The sequence below is a fragment of the Papaver somniferum genome, chromosome 3 (assembly GCF_003573695.1).
Source record: "Papaver somniferum cultivar HN1 chromosome 3, ASM357369v1, whole genome shotgun sequence".
NCBI lineage: Eukaryota > Viridiplantae > Streptophyta > Magnoliopsida > Ranunculales > Papaveraceae > Papaver > Papaver somniferum.
The window spans coordinates 135,373,593-135,381,653 of NC_039360.1; the positions used below are offsets into that span (position 1 = coordinate 135,373,593).

The 8,061-nt window shown below is 38.1% G+C and overlaps 1 long non-coding RNA gene across 1 annotated transcript in view; it reads right to left on the minus strand.

Annotated features, from left to right (window-relative positions):
- Positions 1–1,277, minus strand: part of LOC113357444 — a 4,381-nt gene extending 3,104 nt beyond the window's left edge. The window contains exons 1-2 of the long non-coding RNA XR_003363625.1: positions 984–1,277; positions 600–659 (exon numbers count right to left, since the gene is read on the minus strand). This is a non-coding gene — a long non-coding RNA (uncharacterized LOC113357444). The remainder of the gene's footprint in view (positions 1–599; positions 660–983) is intronic.
- Between the last annotated feature and the right edge of the window lie 6,784 nt (positions 1,278–8,061).

Below are 8,061 nucleotides of genomic sequence, written 5' to 3' on the forward strand. Positions count from 1 at the left end.
AAAAAAAAAAAAAAAAAAAAAATGGGGCGTTGATAAAGACAACGCCCCAAGCAAATTTCCTAAAGTTTTAAAACTTTAGGCGTTGACTATATAAACGCCTCTCTTTAGGCGTTAAGAATATAAACGACTGTTGCCCGCGTTAACTTTACGTACGCCTGACGGGGCGTAGATTTAACCAACGCCCCATCCAGGCGTACATTTTACCAACGCCTGTTCGTTGGGCGTTAACTATACGAGTGCCTGATGAGTGGCGTAGACTATATCAACGTCCGTGGTGTAGGCGGAAATTATATAAACGCCTGACTATATTTTGGTTTGGTCTTGGTCGCCGACCAAATTTGGTCTGGTTTTTACTTTTTGATCAAATTTTGATCGATAGTCCATCCCACTGCCAGCCCACTGGACCAAATATTTGGGTTTACTCCTCCACTGCAGTTGCTCTAAGCCATCAAAAAAATCCAAAATTCCAGTTCCAGAGTTTGAAAATCAAACACAGGCACCAAAAGCAATCCTATAACATGATGTTCCTCACAAAAACATTAATTTCTAATTGATAGCAAAACAAAGTATGAACCCATAAATTAAGAGGATTGGATAACCTTAGAAGTTGCTCCACCAGCACTAAGCAGCAATCCAAAACCGTGGAGCTTTCCGGGTACCTGATCAGTCATTATGAATTAAATACAACAATCGGAATTTTGATTTGGTAATTTGGTTTATTCAGATTTAGCGATTTAGATTAATTCTGAACAAAAAAGACAAAACAAAGAGTCTCTATGTTCGAATCTCATTCGTAATCTGAACAAAAAATTGGTGCAGTTTTCTTGCTGTGAGAAAAATAGAGTTTATTGTTGAAGAGAAAAGAGGATAAAAAAATAGTAGGGTTAGGTTTCTCTATCGGGTTTCACTCTCTTCGAGCCACAGGATCACATCTATATTGTCATTCTTGTTTGAGATTGAGGCAGGGTTAAAATTCAACATACCTTGTAATATGCATCATCTCCCAGCTAGTATGCTTCAAAGAGAAAAAAACCAATCTCCCAGCTAGCTTTTATCTGAATGATGATGACAAATCTTGCATAGCCTAACATGGTAATTTTTCCCCATCATGAGTCACAATAAAGTCTAATTTGACAACCGCCATAGATTAGGTTATACAATTATATTCTACTACACAATAATCTCAAACACTAAGATTTTATTTTTGCCTAAATTGGCAAATATAGAACGATAGCAACAACGAACATTAGCTATATATCCACAAAACTGAAAGCAATCTAGCACATTCAGATGAATGTATATCGAATAGACTAAATTGGCAAATAACGAACGACAGCTATGACTTGGACTTTTAGATCATTCACAGCCGTCCAAGTCATAGCTCGATCCAAATGATCCGGACCGCCAGATCAGGGTCCCCGTCAAATCATGTCCGTTTAATGAACCCTCAAATCTGAGAGTCAATTACCACCTTTTTTTATTACAGAGATTCCCTAAATTCATGAAACTTCTTTGTTTCAACGAAAACTCATGGATTCTCCATAATATCACGGTTTCATGAAAAATAATAATGTAAAATTAGGGAAAGGCGTGCGGGACCGGGCAACATAGCATGCCGGCCATGCCCTAGCTGTGGCCGGCCCCACACCTTGCAATCCCTAGTCTTTTATAATTATTATTTTCCTCAATTCATGAAACTCCTTGGTTTGAGCAAAATTCATGATTTCTTCATATTTTCTCAAATTTTGCTCGAATTATGAAAAACTAAAAGCCAACATGGTCACCCGACCGGCTAGCGTCTCACGTCAATATTAAATGTTAAAATGTCCTTATTTTAATATTTACAAAAATTGATCAATTGAGCATACATGCTCATTCCAACAAAAATCAAGAATTTCAGTCAAGATGAAACTCTTCTGAAAATTCACAATGTTGCTCGAACGCACATCAGAAAATGTTGAAACTCTCAGTTGGGAGACACGGACACCACGGCAACACATGCATGCCTTCTTGACCGACTAGAGTCATCCCTAGAGCTTGCACAAAGCCGGTCCCACACGTTTTCATAATTCTGACCTAATTTGCTCAATTGCTCATAGTGGGCCCAAACTCTCTCCAACCAACCTGGGGATTGCTCAAACGACCAACAGCTCGTCCCGTGATCACCAAGAGTCGCCCCCATTCCCTCTTGGTCGGTCTCCCATCTTTCATACTTAGGTTTTATCACCTAATGTTGAACCCAACAATGTTTCAATAAATGATGAATCTGGCATTTAATCATCGTTCTTTCACCAACTCTCCAACTGAGAACCCTGGTGCATGCTCACTCGAGCACTGAGCACCACGTGGACGCCATATCCGATGTGGTTGGTCCCTCTATCACTTATGACCTATTTTCAGCGATTCATCAGTTAACAAATAATTGATCTGAAATTAGGGTTTCAAATAAATGCTCTACGAATCATCATTCGGAGCAAGATTCAAACACTAATGAATTTATGATGGATTCAGCAACCAACATCTGAATTAATCATATAATCTACCAATATAAAATATTTTATTGGGTCACGTCACCAATAAATATTTCGAATTGAGCAATACTTGCTCAAATATTGATCCAGCTATCAATATCTAATAATATTAGTAATTTGTCGAATTGAGCAATACTTGCTCAGTTGCACGTCAAATTATCAACATTCAGTGTTTTGTTTAATTGAGCAATACTTGCTCAGTTGCACGTCAAAATTATCAGTTTGTCAAATTGAGCAATACTTGATCAGTTGCTCGCATATTGATCCAATTATCAATATTCAGTAATTTATCAGTAATTCGTCGAATCGTGCAATACTTGCTCAGTTGCTCGAATAATCCATGTATATTCAGTAACTCATCAATATTTGACAACTCGTCGAATTTACAATATTTGCTCAGACGAGCAACATTAATACTCATGAATCACTGTGCATTCGTCAATCATGCTCGATTCAACAAAACTTAGACTCACTGTCTAATCAGTCAATAACTGACTAATTAAAACACATCTGTCTTGCAGACTCCACGATTTGTGAGACATCAATCACGTCACAAATGGGGGATATCACTTAGGATTTTGGTCTGGCGGTCTACGGCACGTGGATTCATCCATAAAGAGAAATGTGTGTAAGGCGTGCAAACGGTTGAAGGAATTAGCAAAGTAGTGGGTGCACAATCAATCAAGTCTCCACACGACATGGAACTGACTTTAACACGATCTCCCACTTTCCCACTCTTTCACTCAAGAAACCATCACACTTACAGGGATCAATGTGTTCACAACTCTGACAATATAAATAAGTCTCTGAATCCATGATTGAGGACATCATCAGCAATCGTCCACACAGAATTTCTCGAGTAACTACTCTCAAGAATTCATCAATCCATTAGATCTTATTCAAACTTCACAGTTTACCAATTATTGCAGAAACCTTCAACACATCCACAATCCTTGATCATTATTGATCCCACACAATTCTTAGCTTCCCTCCTACAGACCAACCCATCTCCCTCTTTGTGACCGAATTGACTCTGGAACGGCCATTGACTTGGTTTAGGCCGGAGTCCTACAGATTGATCTCTCGAATCTAAATACTCCCTTTGAAGTGCATCTGTGTGAGGTTCAGCAGTTTGCTCGGTCTAGGAGTCTCGACAACACGCTCGATTCTTCACTTTCCTAAAAAACCAGCAAACTGTTTTTTCCCATCTACAGTTGGCCACCTAAACAATCTATCAATCAAGCATAAACATTCTTGTTAGTAAAAACAAACGATAATCATGTGAAAAACTTCAAAGAAGAATTGAAACAAAACTCAAATCATATGTTAAGAACTAGGAATTCATCCCCAATCTCTAAGAAAATTAGCTACTCATGCTTTTTGAAATTCACACAAATAATTAAAAGAAGAATTTTTAAGATCACACAATTAATTAAAAGAAGAATTTTGAAAAGAAAAAACACAAGTGTTGTGTGTGTAAAAGTGTGCAAAAAAGTGTCTAGAGAAAAGTAGAGAACTTCTCTATTTATAGGGTTTGTTTTGCTTGCAATCCTCTTAGGAATAGAATCCCTTTCCCTTTGTAGCTCAACTTCCAAATCTAAGTCTTTCTCAAATCTTTCATCTTCTCTTTCTTCCACCTGAGTTCATTTTCCGTTAACAGAATATTCCGTCACTGTTCTGTTAAAGTTAATGGTCGTTCTGGTCAGACCGTTAGTCAATGGGTCAAGGCAGAGAGTGAGTTAGCTTCTAGTCAGCTTCTGAGTCAGGCTGATTCGGCTTACTCAGTGAGTCATTCAGACATATAGGTCATCGGACTCGTCTGGATCGACCATCATTGTTGTAATATTTCGATTGCGGTAAATAAGGATTCGTTGCTCGGACTTGTAAAGATCTAAAAACATAAAAATATATACAAACGTTTGTCACAGGATCAAGAGACACTAGGACTCAGGATTCCACCATTAATCATTCACACAATTCATATATTTATTCGAAACAATTATAGCTCAAATCATAAGGACTCTCATTCTTGCGAAGGTAGATTTTTAGAATATGTATTGTATATCACTAGCATGACGCATCAAAAGCACTACGACCAAGCATACATCATCGTACGATATCACAACCAATTAAGAAAAATCATAATTCGATTAGTAAAAAGTGCAAGTAGTCAAAAAAAGAATTAATATAATTATCATATGCGTAAGGAATTAATATAATTAATTAATATAATTATCATAATTACCACTGGAACCCTTGTATATGCCATTTTGTTGTAATATTTCGATTGCGGTAAATAAGAGTTCGTTGCTCGGACTTGTAAAGATTTAAAAATAAAAATATATACAGAAAATATGTCACAAGATCAAGAGGAACCAGGACTCAGGATTCCAATGTGTTTCATATTCAAGTGGCTCAGAAAATAATAATAGGCGATTATAACTCAAAATAAAACAAATATTAACTCTATCTTTGTCAAATTAGATTCCATAAAATATTACTTGTATATCATAAGCATGGCACATCAAGAATCCCTAGGACTAAGCATGTTCCATCAAACAAAATCACAAGTAATTAATTGAAATCACAAATCAATTAAAATCGGTGCAAAAAGTGAATTAAGAATTATTTAAATAACCACATGGCTGAAAAACAGCTTCCTCCATCATCCTAGTGTTGGGGGTTTAGTTAATCATAATAATCATGTTTTCAAAATATATATTTGATGCTCAAAGTATGATTAAAAGAGTCAAAAGTTATAAAACAGTGGTTCTGAGACTCACAAAACACGTCCAAAAAGAAACGATACCACAAAACTGCAGCTAAACTGCGACACTTATCCACTGCGCTGGAACTGTTGAAGAACGACGCTTCTCTGCTGCTGACGCTGCTGAAAATAAGACTGTCCAGGAGAGTCTGTTCTTCGTGTTCTTGAAGCTCTTTAATGGCAGCAGCAGCAACAGGTGAACATTGCTGCTACTCCTTCTTCTTCGCTCCCCCTGGCTCTGGCTCGACCCCAAACTCTTGATAAACCTTCTCTAACTTCTCCCCACCTCTTATATACTTCACATCTCAAAGAAATCCCGATAGAATCTCTTTTTTTCTTTCTTTCAAAGTCTCGGAAAATATTTCTCCTTTTCTGTTCTTCACGCGGCTTATGGGTTTATCAAAACTGCTCAAAGCTATTCGTACGCGTCTGTTAGCTATAAACTTTCCACCAAACTCTTATCAAGACTTGAACAGGACCTAGTACGTAACTATCCAGCGTAAAACTCTCACAAAATCTCCACAAAATCTTCGACAGTGAACAGCAGGACACGTCTCTCTGCCTGGACTTTGATATCTTCTTCCGGATTATCCAGCCCAATTGGTTGGGTCTAATTGCTTGCAACAGGCCTGTTATGTCTTCTAGAGTCCATACGTACCAAATACATCCATTGAATCTCCTCAAAACTCGCTCAAATTCCACTTTCAAAACTGTTCTTCGCTGCTGCCATTTTTCCCGCCAGTTTCTGTTTTGAATTTTGAGAAGGAAACTGACCTCCCCCTAATCCAGTTATGGTGTCCCTTTAGCACATGCACTGAAATGGGGTGCCCCTTATCCAACTTAGGAGTGCCTTTAGCAATTCTTCTGGGATGTTTTCCGCACTTTTTCGTGGTTCCTCCGAGCTATTTTTGGGGTACTTCCGGTACACTTCTGGGAAGCTTCCGGTATGCTATCTACAGAGGTCCAAATGCCATATTTTTAGACAATTTTGCCGCAAAACCTTATTCTTCTAAAAACACCTACAAATAAATAAAATAACCAAATAAGTATAGAATCGATCACTAACACTATATACAATTGAGATATTTTAGACACATAAATGCGTCTATCAATCATCGCCGGTACCGAGTCGACTCGTTGGAGAAGAGAATTAGACAGAGTCTCCTCTGTTTTTGAATGATTTCCATCTTTCAGGCTTATTTTTGGTCTTCCCCTGTGACAATCCTAACATACATCTATTGTAGCTTCATTACAACATTTCATTCTTGCACATTGTTGCACAACTCAGCACCATAAACATCTCACTGCATCTTCCACTGCAAACCCAATTCCATCCTTCATCAGCATCTCTATTCACTGCAGTTTATTCTTTCACCCACCTTCTAATTCTCCAACAGTGACACAACAACATCAAAACCTCATCCAATGTCAGATCCCTTCAAGCAGCACCATCAGTTCTTAACCAAATTCAATCCAGTTTCGAAACTAACAGGAACCCATCTTTATACATTCATAGCAACATTGAAATACTCTCTATCTACTCTATTCGTCACTGACTTCATTTAACCCTTTCTGTCGATCTTCATCTCTTGATTTCTTTACCACAGGCTCAAACCTATTCTTCTCTTGATTCAGAAAGCTCGCAGGAAAAAAACCCATCTCATCACAGATCCTCCTCCATCTAAATATCCACCAACAGAATCATCATAAACCCATTCACCCTTGGTAGTAGAGAACCGCTATCAGTTGCAGATACCGAAATCCAACTCAGATTCATTTGAACAACGGCAAACCCCCAATTTTTCATTGCATTACTGCAAATTGATGGTAGAAGATCCATCTCATCTTCATCTGAGATTTTTTTGCTTCATAAATTCCGATCAATCTCTCATCAAAAGAACCCTCAATTCCTTTTCTCGTTCTTAGTTTCCTCTCTAACAGGGTGTTAGTCCTCAAGGGAGTTGGGGGAGTTGGGTGTAGTTTGGTTTTTTCCTGTTAGTCGTGGGGGAGTTCAAAGAAGTCTTTCGAAATCTCTATTAGTCGTGGGAGAATTTAGAAGAGTCTCCCAAACTCCCTAGAAAACCTTGTTAGTCGTGGGGGAGTTTGAAAGAAACTCCCAAACTCCCTATTAGTAGTTAAAATTAGAATGCTAGGGAGTTGGTGTTTTTGGAGGAGTTCTAGAGAGTTTATAGTGTATTTTTTCCTCACTCCAAATCTCTCAAAAAAGTAGAGATTTCTGGAGAGTCTCTCAAACTCCCACACTAAAAACACCAAACTCCCTCAAACTCCCCACACTTTTTTACACTCCCTCAAAGTCCCCAAGATTCAAAATACATTAAACTCCCCCAAACTCACTCGTGGACTAACCCCCTGTAAATCACTCGGACAAAAAAGCATCAACCGCTTTTTTTCTTCTAAATTTCAGATGTGGAATGATTGAGAGATGATTTCTTCTCGATTTAGGGTATAGTAGCTGGGTTGGATAATCACACCCCAGAGCTAGGGAACACCTTAGTTTGGGTGCTAACAGCACACACATTTTCTTAATAAGGGCTATCCAAATTGGCAAACCCTTAACATAAACCGGCTGTCCTTAATACTTCTTCAAAAGAGTTGCCCCTTAACCTTGGTTCGGATCCCAATAGCTTTTGCATGTGAAATGACAATTTTTCCCTTCTTGACTCAATTTGGGTGATTTCTTCTTCTTTTCTTCCGCATGATTCCAAAGTAGTTATAAACTCAAAAACATGCGTAAAACACATA